Here is a 22,214-nt window from a genome sequence, read left to right as displayed (position 1 = left end):
GACCTGGCTCTCTGTGTTTGAAAGTTTTGTAGACTGTGTCCTCTGCCCAGAAATGAGCGCGAAAGGTCAGGTTCATTGCTCTTCTATGGGGCTCCAGCCAGGAATGAAGGCTTCTAGCTATTACTTCATTCATACCAAAAGAGTGAGAAAAGACCGTCAACTTGCAAATTTTAATATTACAAGCCTCTAGCCTATCAAAAGAGAGACCACACCCTCCTCCCACCCCACCCCCTCCTTGGACTTTGGTTACTCGATGTACACTGTTCACTGAACAGCCTAGAGAATACAGTTGGACTCTTGAGCACAGTAAGGGATGGGCTCTGGAATGGTGGAGCCTATCCAAGACCATCCATCTCTGCTTCTCACTTCTCCTTTCTCAGATCTGACAATCCCCTCTTCTTTCTTGAACCTGAAGCTGCCAGGAAGTTTCCATCTCTGAACCACATGGTCAGTCCGAAGGTGGATGATTCCTCAGGGCAACTGTGCCCTTAAGACACACAGAGAACAGGACTGAAATATTTAAACTAATGTGTTTTCTGTGAGCAATTAGGTACGAAACTGTACCTGCTGAAGGCTTCCCCTTCTAAGATGGAATCCACTGTCCTAGCTCAGTACTGTTTCCACACTACGTTTTACTCTCTGACTGTCCTAAATATCCCCTACAGCTTCCATGTAACCGCTGTTACCATGTGTCAAAGACGGGGAGGCTTGAAGTACTGGCCATACACGAGTATCAGTAAATACTGACCTTTCCCTCCTAATACCCAACATACGGCATCCCTTTCAAAGATGCTCATCCATACTGACAACCAAGATACTTCCATTCCAGCCCGTGCTAACCCGTGATACACACTTTTCATTCTTGGACTGGAAGCAACCAACCTCACACTAACTGGCAGAAGCCTGCATCAAGGCAAACACATCTGTTCTTCACATGTCTGCCAGAATCAACACCTGGAATTCGGGAGCAGGTGTCTCCACAAAACTGACAGAGGTGACCTCAACTTAACAGCACAGCCCTCCTGTGACAGGCTGACAGAAACGTGATGAAGTGTAGTGCTGTTCCCTGAAGCAGAAAGTCACGGGCTGCCTCTGGAGGGCTCTGCCATCTTGAAGGCAATGGAGGTTACTGTAGCATGAAGCTAGGCTGTGCCGTGAGACTGACACGGAGCTGGGTGGGAAAGGCTCACAGCTTTGGAAAGAGAAGGCCCCAATGTGAAGACACAGATGAAAAGACTTGTGAAATATCACTGAACTTTTGCAACACTACAGTCCCAGGAAGGGGGTCATCTGACAGGCTGAGAGTATAGTGGTGTGAGTCGTAACCGCAAATGTTGATCTATGGACATCTTTGTAAAACCCAACCTCGTGAACGCAGTGGCTCTTCCAAAAGCTCTAGTCATTCATTTCAATACTAGCTCACTGCACAATTTGATTTAAGACATTACAAACTTTAGACTAGACGTGCTGGGGCACACCTTTAATCCTGGCAGGGGCAAGGTCAGGGGCAAGGGCAAGGAGGGGCAGAGGCAGGCATGTTTCAGTGAATTCCAGCCCGACCAGGACCACACAGTGAGTCCCTGTCTTAAAATAAAGAATATCAAAAATAAAAATAAAATAAGTAAACAAAAATTACAAAATTTACCGGTTAAGAAAAGACAGTAAGTATAGTTGATTCAAGTGAGAGCCACCTTCCCCAGAGCAGCTCAAAGTCACAAGAGCCACTACATGCTATTTTTAATATTATATTCAAGGACAAACCAACATAAAACTAACCACCACTAGCACAACATTGCCAAAATTATAAACAATTTTAGCAATAACTGTGAAACTTTTTGAAATTTTAAAGTGTGAGCTTCTCTGAATTAAACATTATGTAAAAGTCTCTAATGATCTTATCACTTGCTATTTTGGGGTATCTATTGGTAGCTAATTTGGTTCTTAGTGTGCTGAGCAAATGGGCATAACTTCCAAGAAAGTTCACAGAATGTCCATCTGTATGTGGCACAGGGGGCTGCCGTGCTATCTGTGTTTATTCGCTTCCTACTGTGAAAGAGATCTCATGGTAATCTAGCTGAGGTCACATGGTAATCTAGCTGAGGTCACATGGTAATCTAATCTAGCTGAGGTCACATGGTAATCTAGCTGAGGTCACATGGTAATCTAATCTAGCTGAGGTCACATTGTAATCTAGCTGAGGTCACATGGTAATCTAATCTAGCTGAGGTCACATGGTAATCTATCTAAGGTCACATGGTAATCTAGTTGATCACAAGGTAATCTAGCTGAGGTCACATGGTAATCTAGTTGATCATATGGTAATCTAGCTGAGGTCACATGGTAATCTAGTTGATCACATGGTAATCTAGTTGAGGTCACATGGTAATCTAGCTGAGGTCACATGGAAATCTAGTTGCCCTCTGTTCTACAGTAAATAGGCAGGTGTTCTGAGGCAGTGGTTGTCCTTATCTAGATGTTTAGCTCCATTTCTATTGCCTCTGAGCCTGCTGGGTCAGACTTTATTGTTATTTTTATAGCACAAACCGCAAACCGACCACAAGACAGACCACACAAACTCCTTCTTGGTCTCCAACAGAGTTTCGCCTGCCTAGAATCCCATGGGCAAACACAGTTGTGTTCTTAGTCTTGCCTTTGCTTTCAGTGGTTTCAGTTAACTGTGGTCAATTACAGTCTGAAAGTATTAAATGGAAAAGTTCCAGACATATTTCCCAAGTTTTAATCTGTGTGCCATTCTGAGTGGCATGATGGAATGTCATACCACCCTAGTCTGTCCCTACAGGAAGTGGATCTTCCCTTTGGTGTATGTGGTGCCTTCCCGACAGTGTATACAAGGTAATATTGAAAGAAAGAAAGAGACAGAGCACATACTCACAGGATTTTCATTACCATATCCTTCTAATTATTCTATTGATTATTCATCATTATTAACAATTTCTTGTCTAGAATTTATAAATTAAATGCATCATATGTCACAGAGGAAAAAAAAAAACAAGAAACACAGAAGAAAAGATGTTTCTTTTCGTTCCCAGAATGCAAGAAGCCTTTTCGAAAACTAAGACTCAGGTCCATCACTTCCTTCCAGACCTCCCATTTGAAACCACGGCTTTAAGAAAGAACAAACGAAGGTGACTGAATCCAGACAGCTATAGATCCCCTGGCCAGGTGGAGATGAGACAAGCAATGCTCCAGCTGGGTGCCTCTGTGGGAAATCAGGAGAGCAGGGATCACTCTGGGAATGAGAAGCTGGGGACTGTGGTAGGGGGAGACCTTGAATATGGGTCCCTGCCCTAAAATGCATGAGTGGACTTCTGGGGGACCAGATGCTTGTTTAAAAACACTCTGGGATCCGTCACTGTCACACAGGGCTGTCAGGTCAGAGGTTGAGGGAGGCTAGTTTCCTCAGGCGTGGGCTCAGCAGGAGCTCCCTGGCTATGCCAGGAAGCAGGAATGCTTCCCTGAGAATAGCTATATACGGAGGAGGGAAGATTAGACTAGAACTCCAGAAACCAGCTGGAGGCCCCTGATCAGGTTGCTTTCCTTCTTTGGGAGCTCAGGGAGGTTCAACCACAAACAGCTCTAATGGCCACAAATCCAACACTATGATTCTAAGCTCCAGAACCTCGCCCCTTGCTGGCACTGACTCACCCCACCACTTGATGACTGCTTGAGTTTTCTTTTCCTGACCATTCTTTCGATTCAAAGCAAACTAGGAATAGAAAGACAGAACTCCATATGGGGGCCTGTCTTCCCCATTTTTTATGCCACTAAAATGGATTCAGGGCAAGCGATGGCTTAAGCTTTAGCTTCCAGGTGGCCATCCAAGGGCTAGGGCCTCCTCTGCCCAGGCTGTGTTTTGTCAGGAGACTTCATGAGCAGTAAACGGTGCTATAAAGTACTTCCACCATCCACAAGGCCACTGTGGGGATTCTCTCTATTCCTGCCACACCAGGGCAGGACAGAGAGGGTGGGACAAGGCCCAAGGAGAAACACTGTTAGAACTGCAGCTGTCAGGTCCTCCAAAGAGAGCTTCACTCTCTACCAAAGACCATGACAAAAGCTTTTAAAACCTCCAGTGGCATCTCACTGTAAGCTGATCAGGTCTGTTAGACTATCAGAAGAAAAACTATCAACTCCTTTGGAAGAGGAGGACAGCCCATCTTGTCATGTTCAGAACAGTTACCATTCTAGTTCCATTGTTTGGCTCTCACAAGAGGAAGTGAGGCTTCATCTGAACTCCAAGGACATACCTTGGGGTTCAGACACAGGGGTAATATGGTAGGGAATTGTGGCCTGCCAAGACCCCATGGAGATAGTCCTACACTGATGGGATCTCATTCAGCTGAGCCTGCCCTTCCGCTTACCTCACCGCTACTCAAGCCACTAACCGTCAGCAACAAAGACATGGCTGACACCTGGGAACCATTTGAACCTCTCTTCCAACCCCACTCCCTGCATCTTCTTGTCTCTTCTTCACAGTGCTTCCCAGAGGGAGGAGGGCACTGTCCCTGCTGGTCAAATGATGGGGAAGGGGAAAGAGAAGCAAGGATCAGCCTTTTCCCAACCACAGCCACACAAAACTAGGACAGTCAAGGCTGAGGAGAGGAGCCAGACTGAGTGGCAAGTCCGCCAGCAATTCCAACTCCCACCTCCCCAGGCCTGCTCACCCGCTCTAACCCATGCCCCCCTACTCTGCTGATGCCTCCAAAGCCCCAGAGCTCCTCTGAAGCTGTGGAAGCTGCAGCCTCACTCCTGTGCCAAGCCCAGGGCTTTGGCTGCCTCTGGACCTCTTGAGCACCAGCTAGACACACTGTTGTTATTATTAGATCGACCCTGGGGCTACATTACTGTAGAATCCTGCACGTCAGGGGCAGGTCACCTGCAAGCTCATCCGCATTCCTGACACTGTGCATACAGTTAGCACCCGATTCTGACATAGCGTGACAAAATATCTCTGTTATAATTAGACTCACAATGTGAAACCTTCTGGTGTCAGAGGAGCTTAAGCAAGAGGCCTTCCTGGATGTCAGAGCTCTGTGAAAAGATAGCTGGCTAGGCTTCTCCTACGAGATCACCCAGGCACAGTGTCCACACACACTCAAGTTTGTCAGAAACACCCTCAGGCTTTGGAAAAAGCCCAGAGAGCAAAGCTGACCACAGGGAGGATGGAAGAAATAAAAAAACTGCATGTGGGGGGAAGAACTCACTTGCTGGGTGTGAGTTCTGGGTGTGAGAGGGTGCAGTGGCACTCTGACAGGACACTGCAAAGAGCTGTTGTCATTACCATTCATACATAGTCTCTCACTGGAAGAATAAAAAAAATACCCCCCCACCAGAGACACATCCTTCAGAGAGTGGTGACCTTTAACCCTTGCCCCAGAATCACTTGCAAACAAATAGCACAAAATTCAGCTTTTCTGTTACCCAAGAGACCTCAGAACCCAACAAGAGCCCTGGCCTCTAGGGGGATGCTTTTTTAATTCCCCAAGTTGCAAACTATTTATATCTTCAAGAAAGCTTTAAAAATGATCAAAGGAAGTTTTAATTTCATTATTTCAATGTCCGGTCTGGGCCAATCTTTCGTACTTATGATTTTGGCTCTTTTGGTAATGTCTCCTACATAATATTATAAGAACCTTAGCTACATATCAGTTAGCCTGGACTGTGTTTTCTTTAATTGGTCATCACACTTACAACACTCAGATTATGTCCAACTGTAAGCATTTTTGCCAATTATATAACACTTGAAATCTTGTTCTTATAGGAAAGTCATTACACTATGGCTAGGATAGAAAAATATCCTCAGAATGTTTCATAGAAACGAAGAGTTCTAACTCACAGATGCACTCCAAGCCCTTGTAACCTAAAGCATAACCCCTGACCAGGCCCCAGCTCAGAACCACTGACTTGGTGTCTGGACTTCACACTCAAGGGCATGGTCAAGTTTGAGGAGCGTGGCTCCTAATGTGTCCTTCTCCTGCACATCTCCTACACACATACCTTGGCCAGACTTGAGATCACTCTCTCTTGGAGGCCATGTAGCTTTCCCCAAAAAAGTCCCATCACCATGGTAATCTCAATCTGATTGGCATTACACCCACCTAGTTGTGCCTGGACCACTTAGCCTCCTCCCTTTCACTTTCAAGGCCATGTTAGTTCAGAAGGGTTTAAAAAGGGCAAGCTGTTTTTTTGTTGTTATTGTTGTTGTTTTTTTGTTTTGTTTTGTTTTGTTTTTGCCCTACCCAAAATGTTTATGTGTAAGGAAAACAACCTATTCTTAGGCATCAATTGCCAGCCCATCCTGGCTCAGAGGGTCCTTTCTCTTCCCACTTGCTCAATTGGAAAGATCATATTGTTTCCTGGCGTACAATTCCAGGGGAGCAGCAGAAGAGCTCCAAAAACAGCTCGTAGAGAATGGAAACAAGATGATTTCTGCTCAAAGCAATTTCCTCATCACCCACCCTTTCCTCCCACCACAGACCCTATCCTGAAGGGATGCCAAGGCCACGTGCAAGTAACAGAACACCACCATATGCAACACATATTTTCACCCCCAGAATTCAGCAGAAAAGAAGACAGCCAATCAGTTAACTGTCCCTTTATCCCACCCATGTAGAAAGCTTAACAGTGTAGTCCCAGTTTCCCAGGTGGTGGGAAACTTTATGTCTTCGTCTTCTTCTTCCTTCTTCTCCTTCTTCTTCTTCTTCTTTTTAATGTGGAACGGTGTGAATACAGTGGATACAAAGTTCAAAACCTCCCCACCTGTTGCATTCTTGAATTCTGCCTAGGATGGGGATTTCACCTTATCGCCATACTGGACTTCAGGGGTGGTAGCATGAGAGGCGTTTCTTTTCTCACAGCAGGGGGCACTCATCCATCATGCTACTTTCCTTGCTGAGCCACCAAGTTTCTGTAAGAATCCTCAGTCACGGCCTAGTCCTGCAGTATACCAAACCCACCCCAAACTCCTGAATCAGGTCCACAAGTTTAAGCTCCTGAGCCAACTTATTTACACACCAAGAGATGTAAGGCAGACTATAAAGGACTCACTGTGTAGCATGAGGACCAGGTTTGATCCCCAGAACCCAAGGAAAAAGTCCAAGTGTGTTGTGCATGCCTGCAGTCTCATCACTGGAAAGGCAGAGACAGGTTGTGATCCCATCACTGAGGAGGCTAGAGGGTAGACTGCTGGGTCACGCTGGCTAACCAACTTAATCTGTGAACACCAAGGCAATGAGAACCTAGCTCAACACTCAAAATGGACAGCACCTGAGAATGAATGATAACTAAGGTTGTTGTTCTTTGATCTCTGTAAGCATATGAATGCAAGCCCACAGTGTGGGGTCCATGCATATGAGCACACATGCATGTGTTACACACACACACACACACACACACACCAAGAAGTGGGCTGCTGTCATGAATGTGGACCCCCAAAGCAACCTGCTCCTGCTATCCTGGGATACTGTCTGGAGCTTTATTTATACTCTATTAGAGGCTTCTATACCACTGATCCATCAAAATAGTTTAAATTAGTACTAAACATTAAAAAAAACAATATGAAAATTCAGATTTCAGGAGGAAAAACAGCCTTCCACATTTTCACATGATGTTTGGGAGCTAAGCAGTGGTTACCCGTCGGGGAAGAGCACAGACTCTCCGTTTATCCCAGCTGCCATCACTCACCTGCCTTACATAACTTGTTGTACTTGGCTTGTCTGAATGTGTATGACTGCCTCACAGCAGACTACAGTTGTTCCCCAAACCACCAGCCACACCTGCACTGGCAGAGGAGACACATTTTGGGAGAGGGGGCCTGTGGGAGAGGCCACCCATCTTCTGCACAGTCCCAACCCGACACCCCAGCAGGCACACTCCTTCAGAGCAGGGGCCTCCACCCCTAACCTGCTTCAGTGACAGATGTGATGTTGTCAGACCCCTGCTTGTGGCATGAATTATGGCCCCTCTCCTAATTCAGGGCACAACAATCCCCAAGGCAAAAGCAAAAAGGGTCAGTGCTTGCCTCAGCTAAGCTAAGGCTTAGAAATACAGGGCGAATTAGTGTGCTCCTACAGAGGGGTGACAGGCAGGCTGTGAGTGCTCACAACAGAGAGGAAAACGGAGCTGTGGTGGGTGTGATGGCATAGGCCTCTGCCCTCACATGTGAAGTAGCGCTTATGAAAGGGCTCCAGGTGGGCAGGAGCTCTCCTGACCTCCACCTTCTACCAAGCGAGGCTGTAACAATAAGGCCGCATCTTGAAAGCAGAGAGCAGCCACAGCAGGGAGCCATCTTCAGAGAGGTGGAAATACTTTTCTGCTCTTTATCTGTTACGCAGACTATGAGCATTCTTTGTTCATTTTACTGACTGACTGATTTTTGCAATGCTAGAGATTGAATCCGGAGCCTTAAGAATGCTACGAAAGTGCCTGACCACTGAGCTACAGCACCAGTCCTAAGGTATATTTTTATAGTAACAACACAAAGAGAGAGAGAGAAACCTGAAGCAGCTAACATACTCTTTCACCGAGTTATCGTAAGAAATATAAGTAAAGGGCTTGGCACCATGGGGAGCCTGTGGGCTGTGCTCAGTGGAGGTGGTTCTCACTAACACAGCTGGTGTAGGGACAGAGTCATTATCTGACCCACTTTTCTGTCCACTCCTAACCACTCTGAAAAAGATCTGCCATATACTTATTCCCTGGGGCAGAAAAGAAAGTCCTTTAACCCGTGGTGGGCTCTGGCCAGGCTGCCCACATCAGTACCTAAGGATGCAGCCACACAGCCATTACACGCATGCTTGCTGCCCTCCCCAGCCCACCCCACCGGGCTTCAGAAAGAACCTGCCAAACACATCACTGTTGTTATTGTTTAAGCTAGAGGTTTCATCTGTCTCTCTTCAAAGTTAGTAAGTACTTTTCATGCTGTGTTGGTCCACACAAACCTCTCCCTTCTCTGATCTCACACAGGCCTTGGTCAGGACCACACAGCTCAGCAGTGAATGATTTCACACAGACTGAGGGACTTTCCAGAAAAACTGTGCGTGGCCCAAAGGTGATTAGCACAGGTGGCCTTTACAATGCACAAATGAACAACTGCCCCCCCAGCACATACACACACACACACACACACACACACGTGCACACACTGGCACGTCCGCGTGTACACATAGACACACACTTTCCTTCTTTTAGGAAAACCGATGCCCCCCCCCGAACTCATTTTATACCAGCAAATGGTATAAAGCATGAGTCAGAGGTAACCCACCTCAATGCTCATTCCCCATGTGCTAAGAGGCATGCTTTATGTTAACTCAACCATGACATGGTCCACTTCCAGTCATCTTTGGTAATGTCTGATCCCTGCACAGTACTGTAAACAGACAAGGACTGAACTAGGCCTCTGTTTTGTTTGTTTCCTTAAAAAGGAAGTAACCGGTGATCCTGAGGCTGTGACATTTTATCTGCTAACCCTGCAAAACTGACAGGAGAAACATGATGTGTCTTCCCAAACACAATGGACTTCCGTGCACAAGTCTCTCCTCTTGGTTCCAAAACATCAATCATTGATTTCAACAGGCGACAGCTCTGGCTCCAGTTCTCCTTTTCAACATGCAGAGGGCCCAGTGGTCAGCAGCAGAGGCTGGTCAGAAGCATGCCCTTGTTTGGCAGCTCCAAGCAGGGAGGTGTGAGAGAGGGTTCTTGTCTGTGCCATCTCTTTAGACATTCAGTCACTCGGAGGCTTCAAAAGCCCATACCATTCCTAGGGAGCATACTGGCTCATGCCCTCAACCCAACCCTCATGGCCATTATCCCAACATGTAAGCTCTCAGCTTGCTGCTCCAGGGCCATGCTGGCCTGCCCACCGTGCTCCCTGCCAACATGGTCATGGCCTCGCCCTCTGAGACTGTCAAGACCCCAGTTAAATGCTGTATTTTGTAAGTTAGTTACCTTGGTCGCTATGTCTAATCCTAGCATTTGAAAAGTAACTAAGACATGCCCCCAACAATTGCCCTCTATTAAAGAACTGAATCAAATGACGCATGGCAGCCCTGCCAGGCAGGCTCCACCCTTTTATTCTACATTCTTAGCCTTCGGAAACAAAACTCCAACGTCTGTGATGCTCCTGCAGCCTTATAAAGAAGCAATGCTGACTTCTAGCAGTGGCAAACAGTTATAGGACTGTCTGGGCAGAGCCTGAGGTCTCCATAAAGGGAAACCAATATTGGCAGGAGGAACAAAGAAACAGAAGGGCCTCGCCTCCCACTCAGAGGAAGTTGGAAGCCCGTCCCTTAATTAAGTGCGTGATATATCACCCTCGAATCTGCAACCCTGCTTCTCAGCCATCCCTTCCTCCCGGCTTCACCTCAGCCCTGTGTATGCGTGTTCCAAGACTTGCCTTGAAAATGGGCATTCAGCAGGGTCTATGGGTGGGGAAAGGTGGGCACCTGAAGGAAGAAAGCCCAGATGTGGGAGGGGGTAGAAGTATTCCTTGACTAACTAGAACACACCCACGAGCGCCAGGGCCCATTGAGCAATGCCTCAACTTTCTCCTTTACTCCTGACTCACTCTGATGGTCCTGGGAGGCCAGGGAGCTCCCATTTCAGATGAACATCCCATGTGAGAAGTGCATTCTACTGTGGACTGTCCACTCTGCCTACAGCTCCTTGCCGCTCTAGTGACAAAGCTCTGAGGAGGAAGGGGAGTCCGTTTAAGATACTCTTGTAGTGAGGTTTGCAACCCCTGATACATGAGTTACTAAAATGGGTCCCAAGCCCTCCAAGAGTGGGGGAATTCAGTGACATACAAGGAAGAGAGAAACAGGAAATGACTTCACTAAAAACCCATTTGAAAAAATAACAGCTTTCATTAGCTGGAGACAGTGCTTGCCTTGCATGCACTGGGCCTGGATGTGATGCTTGCATCTCTGCTGCCAACAAAGAAAACAAAGCTCAAACAGCAGTACCCATAGTCATAGTCCTACACACTTCCTGTCTGCCTAGCACGCATGCGGAAGAAATGAGACTACTGTGGTTAAGTTTTTTTCAAAGCAACTTTCTTTTAAAAATATATTACTGTGTTGGAAAAAAAAAAAAAAAAAAAAAAGGGAGCCACCCTGTAATCCCAGAATCCTGAAGTTGCGGAAAGTTAACAACTCTGTCTCTTTTAGATTGTTTTAAACGACTATTGCCAGAAGTTGCAGAAAGTTAACAACTCTGCCCCTTTCAGATTGTTTTAAATGACTATTGCCATTACGCTTGTGTCCACACTTCTCTGAAATAAGTTCTGTACCACTGTGATGACTCCATGGAGCATTAGGGGAGAAGGCAGCAATCTGTAACAGGGTTCCCCTTACCTCAGGGCCTGCTTTCTCTAGTAGGCTCCATGGGAGGCTCAAGTTTCTAAACAGGAAATGTGCTGTGGCCATCAGGAACTGGGTGAGAGATATCCACAGCTACTTACCCTGATCTGTCTTATCAATCCGCAAAGTGCATTTGTGAGTTGATGCCTGGGACTTTCAGGGCTCCCTAAGTGGCTCCTCCCGGCCATGGCTACTCTGTGTGCATCTTCCTGGACTGACTCTACTCACTGCTCTCCAGCAACACCGAGGCCCTGCTGCCTCAGTCCTTTGCTTAGCTCCTACCAGCATCTCTTCTTTGTTCATTTCCCCATGTCTACTCCTTAACCCTTTGAGATCTAGCTCACAGCCAGGGAACTTTCCCTCTATATTACTGCTCTTCTGAAGAGGATCTGGTCTTTATCTATTCACTTCAATACCATGACACCTTTCTACCGCCTAGAGGACTTAAGAGCAGGCCTCTTCTCTCTGACTTCACAGTGCACATACCCATCAAGGGTCAAGTCTTTTGCGGACTCACCTTCATATTTCCATAAAGCCTCCAAGTACTCAGTAACAGCTTTTTAAAGAACCTCCCTTGAGCTCTGTGCTGCTAGCAGAGAAGCATGCATCCATAGAACTCCTTGGATGTGTGCCTGCTTTGGGTGTCAGAGTCCAGTGAGAGGGTCCTGCCCCAAGTCCTGCCTAGAGAACCAATCCTCAGACTTAAGAGCACAGCCTCCTGGGTGCACGTATGGCGCTGGACAGCCCAAGACAGTTACTGGGGGACAGGAATCCCAGGAAGCAGCAAGGCCCAGGAAGAAACAGAGAAAAGGTATTTTCATTTATTCAGGTCACCTTCAGGCACATACACCTGGAAGACTTAGGGTCACGGTGAGATGTGGGCATGGTGTTGAGGACAAAAATGCCAAGTTGACCATACTGCCACCATCACATTACAACTGAAGGTAGCTGGTGGTTTGGGAAGGAGCTGGGGGAGTCAGAGCCTTTGTTTCATATGATTCCAGGCTGAGGTAGGAGGATGGGCTCAGGAAGAGGCTCAGGATGCTAGAGGCAGACCTACTTCTACTGGAGCAGGTGGGAGAAGCAGGCAGGGAAGCAGGCAGGCAGGGAGGCACTCTCTTCTCTGCTTCTTGGGAAGAATGTTGAGGGCTGAGGACAACTGCTGACTGCTCTGTTGTGCCTGGACAGGACTGACTTACCAGCTCAGTCTCCCAGGGGGAGTAGGTTCCCTTATTTTGGGTTCCAAGCTGTTGGAGCCCCATTGCTCAGGCAGCTACGGGCAGTAAACTGATGAGGGCAGAGATTGTGTGGTACTAACCTACACACAAATCCTTGTACAGCCATGAGTGGGGTTGAATGGTACTTCGGAGGGAAAGAGTTCAGAATCTTCATCTTGAAACATCACAGGAAGTCCATTAAGAATATGAAACCATCAGCCTTACCATTCCTGGGCTTCCACAGTAGCAGACAGGGCAGGGTATATAAAATGGGTGGCCATTTTAACCGGGAGATGTGGCCCACACATCTGTTGCATTTGCTTGAAGCCTCAAGTGAGGGATCCACACAGAAGCAGCAGAAGTCTGAAGTTCTGCTGACCACAGGTGTCCTGGGGCAGGCTGTCAGCAGGTCTGACCACCTTAGCACGAGAGTCAAGCCAGAGACAAAGAAGCACTCCAGTAAGTTCTGGGCCATTTTCTTAAACGTGTGTGTTTAAACACATCAGAACTAAAAGCAAAGGCAACTAATTGGCCACCTCAACAGGCTGCAGCTGTATGTCAGTCTGCTTTCCAGAAACTAGGTCAGTCACTTAGCCGCTCTTCCCTTTGGAAAAAAAAATCTCTAATGAAAATATGGAATTCATCTGCATTGCAACCCCAAGTGGAGAGCAGACCCTTTTCCTCTCCGCATGGCTGCTTACTCTTTTTTTCTCAAGGACGATGAGTGAAAACATTCCCTGGTAGGAATTCTAACAGTCTCTAGGAGAAAGCACTGATGAGCTGCTTGTCCTGGTAATGTGGATAACACATGCTCCCCTGCCTCCAGGTTTGTGACTGTGCCTGGTGTGTGTGTGTGTGTGTGTGTGTGTGTGTGTGTGTGTGTGTGTAGAAGAGAGGGAAGGGAAAAAGAGAGAGAAAGAGAGAGAGGGAGGAATGAAGGAATGAAGAGGTTAGCAATCATGGATGAGCAGATATTCTGCAGTAAGATGCAGTTTTCTTGGGTATATGTAAAAGTGTGTGTGTTTGTGGAATGACAAGGTTAGAATAGCAGTTAACTGAGTAGATATTTCTGTAGTAAGATGCAGTGCTCTTGGGTATATGTCCAAGAGTGGTATAGTGAGCCTTTGGATTTCTGAGGAAACGCCACATTGATTCCTGCAATGCATGAGTGTTCCCTTTCCTGCATCCTCATCAGCACCTATTGTCATTTGTTTTATTAATCTTAGTCATTTTGACTAGGACAAGATGAAATCTCAAAGTAGTTTAAATATGCATTTCCCTGATAACCTAGGAGGTTGAGCATTTTATTAAAGAGTTTCCCAGCCATTTGTGTTTTATCTTTTGAGAACACTCTGTTTATTGGGTTGTTTTCTTGATGTTCAGTTATTTTTTTAATTCTTTATATATTCCAGATCAATATATTTTCAACCCTCCTAATGCTGCAACCCTTTAATACAGTTCCTCATGCCGGGGTGACCCTCAACCATAAAATTATTTTGTTGATACATAACTGTAATTTTGCTACTGTTATGAATTGTAATGTAGTATCTGCTATGCTACCACCAAAGGGGTTGCGACCCACAGGCTGGGATAGTTGTAGATAGTAACCCTCTGTCCAATATATACTTGGTAAAGACTTCATCTCGTTCTATAAGTTGACACTTTATATAAATGATGGTGTTCCTTGTTGCACAAAGCTTCTCAGCTTTATGAAGTCCCATTTATTAACTGCTGGTCATAATGTTTGTGCTACCAATGTCCTGTTCATTAAGTCCTTTCTTATGCTAATGAGCTCAAGCATATCAGCCAGTGCAATCACTCAACCTTCATCAGAGGAGCTTCTTGCAGTATATGGTAATTAACTAGAAAATGTGAGAGACTTTGGACCACTCAGTCCTAAATGGGATGTCTTTTTGTTTTGTTTTGTTTTGTTTTGTTTTGTTTTTCACAGCAGGGTTTCCTCTTTGTAGCCTTGGTTGTCCTAGACTTGCTTTGTAGACCAAGCAGGCCTTGAACTCATAGAGATCTGCCTGTCTCTGCTTCCCCAAGTGATGGCCTTACAGGTGTGCACCACCATGCCCGGCTTTTAATGGGATATCTTTATCAAACTCTCCCCTCATGGCTCAGTATCTATGCAGAAGAGGAAATGGAAACACTGTAAGGGTTAATGACGGTGAGTAACTCCAAGGAAACAGTGTCTTCCAAACACAACAGGCCTCAAGCCAGATAAAATCCCAACACAGAGGAGAAGAGGGCATAAAGTTCTATGCCTTGTCAAGAAGTTATTTGTAATTGATACCTGCTGGGAAAGAGAGAATCTGTTTTCTCCAATGGAGTAGCACTGTGTATATAAACCCCACTCCAAGGTAGGCCTCATGCTCAGAGCTAGCTGGCTGACACAAAACAGACTCCATGTTTTGTTGTTGTTTGTTATGGTTTTATGTTTCCTATATTGTTTTGTTTTCTTGTTCTTTTTGTCTTTTTTTGAGAGACAAAGACATGAAGTTGGGTTAGCACAGAGGTGGGGAGGATCTAAGAGGAGTTTGAGGAGGACAAAGATATTATCAAAACATAATCTATGAAAAAATTTGTAAGTAATTAAAAATAAAATTAAAAACTAATGTATAACAAATACATATCCATGGAGTGTTCAGCCACAAAGGCAATGTTTCTAACACACGAGGTCTTCCCCACAAGGCTCAAGGACCACTGAGGAAGAAGGGTTGGGGGAATTCTAAGAGTCAAAGGTTGGGGAGGACTGCAGTGAAAGAGTCTTTTGGACACCACAGGACCACTGCCCTCATGAACTCAGAATAGCAGTGGCTGCCTGCCCAAGACAAAGATTTGCAAGCCAGTCAACACGCCAAGATGGAGCAGGTAGAGCCCATGAGAGGCCCTGCCTCCTAGCTGAGGAGATACTGACGGCTGATGGCTTCTGGGGAAAGGAGAATCAGTTTTCTTTAAGGCTGTGGTTCTTAAAGAAAGACCACATTCTAGTGATGGTCCCACCTGCATTAGCAAATGAGGAGTACAAATCAGACTTAAGGAGTTATTAAAATAAAAACAGGGGCATGAACTTGGGAGTGGGGGGAAGAGGGGATGAATTGAAGAGAACTTAGGGAGAAGATGGCAAATATGATCAAAACACAACTGTGTACATATATGAAATTCTCGAAGAACTAATGGAATGAGAGCTAACAGTTACAATATGGTAGACCATTCCAGGGAATAAAATCAACTCAAAGAAACCCACCCTCAGCCATCGATGACCTGTACCGTACAGGTGTGACTGAGCAAATCACTCAATCTCTGAGCCTCCGTTTTCCCTCCTGTAACAGAACTGTCATTTTCTAGGATACAGAAAGCATCCTAGACACCGTGCCCAGCACACAGAAAGCTCTCAATAAATGACACTGTCTACCTCAAGATTTCCACAAACCCCAACACTGGTGTTCGCTGGTGCCTGCATAAGACAATGCAAGGAGAGTCACCTGCACATACGACCACAGCTGTTTCATTTCTTCTGGCACTGAAAGGTGGCAGTCTGCATGTCCTGTTGACACTGGCTGCGAGTTTCCTGGCGACAGAGCAGTTACACAGGAACATGTATTTGTTTAGTTCTTTGCGTTTGCTGCTCCCAAATGTCTTGGGATTGATCTATGTGGATCTCAGAAATGTAATCGTTAGCTGCCGGGCTGAAGAGGTCTCTCTCTCTGTGTTTGTTTTCACTAGAAGTCAAGCCTCTGAACCTGTGGTTTGCTAACTTCCCTTCTAAGCAAGGAACACTATTTATCAAACAAAATTTGACAAGCAAGCCTGGTTCTGTATATAATGAGATGAAAGCAGAGCTGTTCCAATTTAAAACCGGGATGGGGGTTGTTAAGAGGCCTCTTTCCCTAAACTCATGTACCCCCTAAACATGCCCCTAGGACCTGGAACATTTTGTAGAACACACTCAGAAAAACACTGCTTTCAATCTGTAATCTAGCTTAAATCCCATGTCCTACAAACTCCACCAGCCTACACTGGGAAGAGTCCCACTTCCTAAACATCCCTGACCTGGCTCCTTTCCTTTTATTGACTACACACTGAGTTACGTCACCCCCCACCAAGTACTCTAGAATCAATGCTGAATGGATACACCACCTGTGTGTATGACTTACAATGTCATGACTATTAGCTTCTTGAGGAGCCATATTCCATTGACAGCTCCTTGTCAATACTAGGTAATGGTAAATAAACCAAGGTCAACCCAACCTACCGAAAACTCACAAAAGAAATCCAAACAATAGTTAATAAAAATGCATATCCACTCCTTAAGATATTTATGAAGTATCAACATAGTACAGCCTCCACACGTATGAAGTGTAACAGGGACAGAAAATCAGACAGCAATTCAGAGCAGGGAACAGAAAGCTGAAGCAGCTGGAGAAAGTCATTATTCCAAAAAACACAGGCCAGGAAGCAGGGCCCTCCTCCTTGGCTTAATTGTGGCTCAGCGGAAGCATGACATGAGTCTGAGTGTGGGAATAGAAGAGGCAGAGGACGAACTGCTCAGGGTGGTCTGAGGGAGACCAGCCAGGAGTGATGGGGCTGGAGCCAAACGAAAAAGAAAAAAATTCCAAACAATCATGAGGAAAATTTTTCCTTTTCAGAAAATGCTGCTCTGCCTCCCCAGGGACAGCTGGAAGACTCCCAGCCTGAGTTCTTTGGAAGCAGATTTACAAAGCGCTACAAGGGGATCCCAAGAGGGATGGTTTGGTCTGGCCATAACAGAAGGCGAAGATTCAAGACCAAGCGAGTCTTTTCCATGATTCCTCGAGCTCTCTTGCTTCTTCCCAGCTTATCCCAGACATGCCTGGTCTGAGTAAAGCCGCCTGGATCCTCTGGCCTGATTGCTTCAGGGCCTGGACATAACTGTGTGGACCTCTGAGGAGACTCAGCCACAGTCTGAATTCCATGTTAGCCAGGGCCACCGGGTCTCAGTCACCAAGACAAACACCAGAAGTCATGTTTGAGGACCTGGTGCTGCTGGCCCAGACTCTCATTAGCTGGGCCTGGCCTCACTTACCTCTCCATTTCACCAGGTGCCTACTGAAAACAGCCCTCCTGGAGACATCTGCTATCAGCTTTGCCCCTTTGGAGTCAGGAATAATGAATCCTGCTCTTAATGGGAAAGTGTAGGATGTGAAACACTCACATCCTACAGCTGGACAGCGGATGGGGTGGATTTCAGCGGGTGGGATGTCCACTGAAATCTCATCATGCTGTATGAATGAGCCGTGACTGACGTGGTCACCCTCACAGGCAGCTGTCACACAGTCCTTGGGGGAGCCCTCTCCCAGTATTTTCCAGGCAGCACCTTCCCCAGCTCTACTTTGCTGGGTCACTCACTCTCTATCTATCTATCTATCTATCTATCTATCTATCTATCTATCTATCTATCTATCTATTTTTTGTGCTGTTCATTACATGCCAAACATATGTTTTTGTTAACTATTCACTAGACTCAGGTTTCTGAAAAACCTCTGTCTAGAAATTTGGTATAATACAGAGAAGTCTAGAAAACATCAGATTAGAATTTGAAATACTTTTCTCTGTCTGGTTTCAGAGCTCCTGGCAGGTGTTATTGCGTATGTCAGGGTAGCCATTAACTACTTTTGTGTAGCAAGGTACCTCCAGCAGTAGCGGCTTCCGGCAGCGATAATTTACCACGATTCTCTGGGTCGGCTGCTGGTCTCATCTGGACTTGCTCCCGTCCTACCATCGGGAAGGCCCAGTGTGCTAGAAGGCCCACAGAAGCCTCAGCCTGATCTCACCGTCAGTCTGTCAGCAGGTACTCCTCCTTCTGAGGCTAGACCAGCTGCGTTCTCACATGGACGTCTCAGCTACATCTCAAGACAGTGGAAGCAGAGGGCGCTGATGTCATCAGGACTGAGACTCTGGAATTCACGCAGCACGTATGTCATATCCTATCCATAAAGTCACAAGGCCAGCCCAGACTCAAGTGATGGGGATGCAAGACTAACTAGTTTGAGATGGGAAAAGCTGAAAAGGAATCTTTGACCATTTTAAATGAGCCCCATGTCAATATTCCCTTACTGTGTCCAAATGACATGAGCTGTGATATGGCCACTGTCCCTCTGAGACCAAAGGAATCTCAGGACAAAACTGAGTCCTGAGTCTGACCCTTAAGGAGCTGCATTCTTCACACAGTCCAGCAATAAAAATTAAACCTGTCCACTCTGTTCAACCATTAACAGAAGCAGGGAAAGACGATTTCCCTGCTATACTGTTTTGGATAGCCTGCTCAGGAATTCTAGACCTTTGGAGCAGTTCTGGTTTAGCTGACTTAGTCTTGCTCTCTCCCTTTTAAAATAATTTACTTTATTTGTTTGTTTATTTTGTTTATTTTTTTTTCCAAGAGGGTTTCTCTGTCTTGCCCTGGCTGTTCTGGAATCACTTTGCAGACCAGGTTGGCCTTGAACTTATGGAGATCCGCCTGCCTCTGCCTTCCCATGTGCTGAGACTACAGGCTCCCACTGCACCTTGCTGGTCTTGCTCTCTTATGTAACATCTTCGATAACACATACGTGTCTAAAATACTTTCCACCCCAGAGAGGAGGGCCCAGAATCTGGCAAGCCCTCAGCTAAAATTCTTCATACAGACCATCATACCACAGCTCTCTTAGGCACTCAGACATGAAGAAAAGTGTTCCTAATTTGTATTCACAAAGATTCAAGGCCTGAATATACCTGAATACTAACAGAAGTATTGATTCTTATAGAATTCACTGTGGTTAGATTTCGTAAGTTTCAAAATCCAGTGACAATTATATAACCAATAGCCAAGTAGGAGCCCAATGAGTTTTTTCAGCCACTAAAGGCCCACTGTATTTGCCAGCCTCTTGGCCGCCAGCCTGTTCCTCCCATACACTCCACCCCCAACTGAAAGGAAAAGTCTTGCCCATCTTCAGAACCAGCTTCTCGATTGGTGCCTTTCAATAACCACCATGCTGTTGGGAGAAATGCTTACTACGTTGGTCATGAGACCATGGCAGAGAGCGCTCAATCAAATCAAGATTTGGGTTATTATCACAAGAGCACTCAAGACCTGAACAGTGAAGGGAAGTCGCTTCGATTCCTCTGTCCCTGTGTACAGAGGAGGCTGTCTGTACACAGCCAAAAAGCACACTGAATTATCGGGTGCCGAATCCAAGGCTGAGGAAGTACTCTGTATGCTTTGGCACTTATTCTGATGTTGGCAAGAGTGACTGCGAAAGTCATCGAAGAGGACCTCATCTCACCTGGCTGTTGGAGCCACGTATTAGAATTAACTATTCTCACACTCATTCAGTAACTGACAGTGATTTGATTCACTCAGAGATGTAGTAGTCAGTGACCACATTCCTCAACTGTATTCAAGCCATTTTCACAATTATTTTTTTTCAAAGTAAAATATTTTGAAATCATCATGAGAACATATCCTGAAAGCCAAACTGTAATTTCAAAAGCTGGAATAAGAGTGAATCTAAAGAGGAATTGGGAATCCAGGGGGGCTGGGGAGGGAAGAACGCTCCACAAATGATAAAAGAGGAAGTAGGGAGTCCTAAGAGGAAAGCACTGTGGGTGCCTTGTGGCTAGGAAATCAACAAGGTGGCTGTTTGTTCCACAGCTGCCACCTGACGGCCTTTGTGAGACTGGATGAAAACAAAATCTGTGCAGGGTTCTGTTTGTTGCAGTTCTTGGACAGAAGCCAGGGACCAGTGTATGCTAAAAAGCCCTCTGCCACTGGGCTCTATTCCCAGACCTATGGCTAGTTTTACGCCTAAGTAGCAAGAGTTCCATCAGGCCAAATGTTGGAGGGATGGGACTTGACCTGCCGTCCTCAGAGGCCCTGAAAAGGGATCTGGAGCCTAACCCCCTGTTCCTCATCATTTCTGAGCAAAGGCCCCACATCCTGGATACCACACATCGAGTTCATAACCCTAAGGTAGATAGCTATCCTGTCAGCTACAAACAGGCGTGAAGCTCGAGGAAAGGGACTGAGCTGGGTACTGAAGTATGAGGAAACACTGATATGAGGGAACAATTTTGCTCCCTTCCTCAATCCACAAACTATGAGATTCTAAGAACAGGAATGGCCACCACCATGGCCAACATCAAGGGTGAGTAAGAGGCAACTACTGGGCTGGAGAGATGGCTCAGAGGTTAAGAGCACTGACTGCTCTTCCAGAGGTTCTGAGTTCAATTCCCAGGAACCACATGGTGGCTCACAACCAACTATAGCGGGATCTGGAGCCCTTCTCTGGCCTTAGGCACACATGTAAGCAGAACACTGTATACATACAAAATTAAATGTTAAAAAAAAAAGAAGAGAGGCAACTTCTGCTGAGGAGTTAAGAAAAATCAGCAATTAATCCCACGGGCTATAGATATCAATTACAGCTGACTACAGGGCTGGAGCGATGGCTCAGCCATTGAAAGCGCACAGTGCGCTGCTCTTACAGAGGACTGCAGTCTGCTTGCTGGCACCTGTATCAGGTGGGTCACAGCAGCCTGTAATTCTAGCTTCAGGGACCTCTTCAGCTCCTTTCACGAACGTGGTACTTGTAAATTCATGCAAGCTAATATGCATACACATAAACTTTTTAAAAATAATGTTGATCTTTAAATATAGTTGAATAATAACACAATGCCAATTGGCTGAAACTCTCTGAAGAGAAAGAAATCACATGGGAAATGTCAACTGTGATAGTTTATACATAATATTGTCCACCTTCATGAACATGCTTTCAGGAAGGCACCCCTAGCCACAGTGCTCACTCACCAGCCACCAGGTACAAACTGTGAGTATTACTACCAAAAGGTTTCACCAGGAACCCCAGCAGCTGTTCTAAGCACCATCATCACCATGTACCTAAATTGTCACAACAATAGCAGAATGTTTGAGAGACTTGGGTACGAGTCAACACAAACAGTTCAGCTATGGACAGTGCATGTACTTATGTGGATGTCTGCACGGGAGAGAGGGTGGAAGCAGGGACACGGTGCTCGGGGCAATCACAACTGCCTCCCACACCTCCTGTCCAAGTTCCTCCAAACCACTGCTTCCCGGACACACTCTAAACTTCTGCCCTTCTTCAGCTGCCATTCACACTCATCTCTACCTGCCACCCACAGGCAAAAGCTTCAAGGCCCAGATTGTATGCCCTGGTTCTGGATGCCTTCCTCAGCTGGTAAGAGCTCATTCTTCCATCCTCTGTCCCCAGTGTAAATTGGCTTGCCACAGCCACACCTCTGCTTACCTGCCCTTGGCCAGATCAGGAGCTTCTTAAGTCCAAGGATAGCACCCTATTCTTTGATCCCCCAGCATCACACAACTTACTAAAATGACTAGAGTCTTACCCTTCTTCTCTAAATGACAGGAAGGAAACAGCCAACAGGAGACACTTTCTACGTTAAGATACATTGGAAGGTCTGCACATTAGTGTAACAACAAGTAGAACAATATGGCACAGAAGCTCCCCTTCAAGGTCCACTGACAGCACTGGACTCCACCTTTTCTGCTTCCCTAGGAATTCCCCCAAGTAATCAAGTCTGTGTTCAAACTTGGCTG

The 22,214-nt window shown here is 46.0% G+C and overlaps 1 protein-coding gene across 4 annotated transcripts in view; it reads right to left on the bottom strand.

Annotated features, from left to right (window-relative positions):
- The window catches only part of Lhfpl2 (LHFPL tetraspan subfamily member 2), a 143,687-nt gene that overhangs the window by 43,993 nt on the left and 77,480 nt on the right, over positions 1–22,214 (bottom strand). The window contains exon 1 of one of the 4 annotated variants that reach the window (XM_055598457.1): positions 12,821–13,003. The exons of the other annotated variants lie outside the window; for them this stretch is intronic. The gene's annotated coding sequence lies outside the window, so the exon portion shown is untranslated. Of the gene's footprint in view, positions 1–12,820; positions 13,004–22,214 lie in introns of those variants that run through there. 4 annotated transcript variants of the gene reach the window in all.

This window comes from Psammomys obesus, unplaced genomic scaffold (assembly GCF_907164565.1).
Source record: "Psammomys obesus unplaced genomic scaffold, mPsaObe1.curated_primary_1811, whole genome shotgun sequence".
In the NCBI taxonomy this organism is placed as follows: domain Eukaryota; kingdom Metazoa; phylum Chordata; class Mammalia; order Rodentia; family Muridae; genus Psammomys; species Psammomys obesus.
Note: the sequence above shows the minus strand (reverse complement) of the source record. Positions and strands in the feature narration are given on the sequence as shown.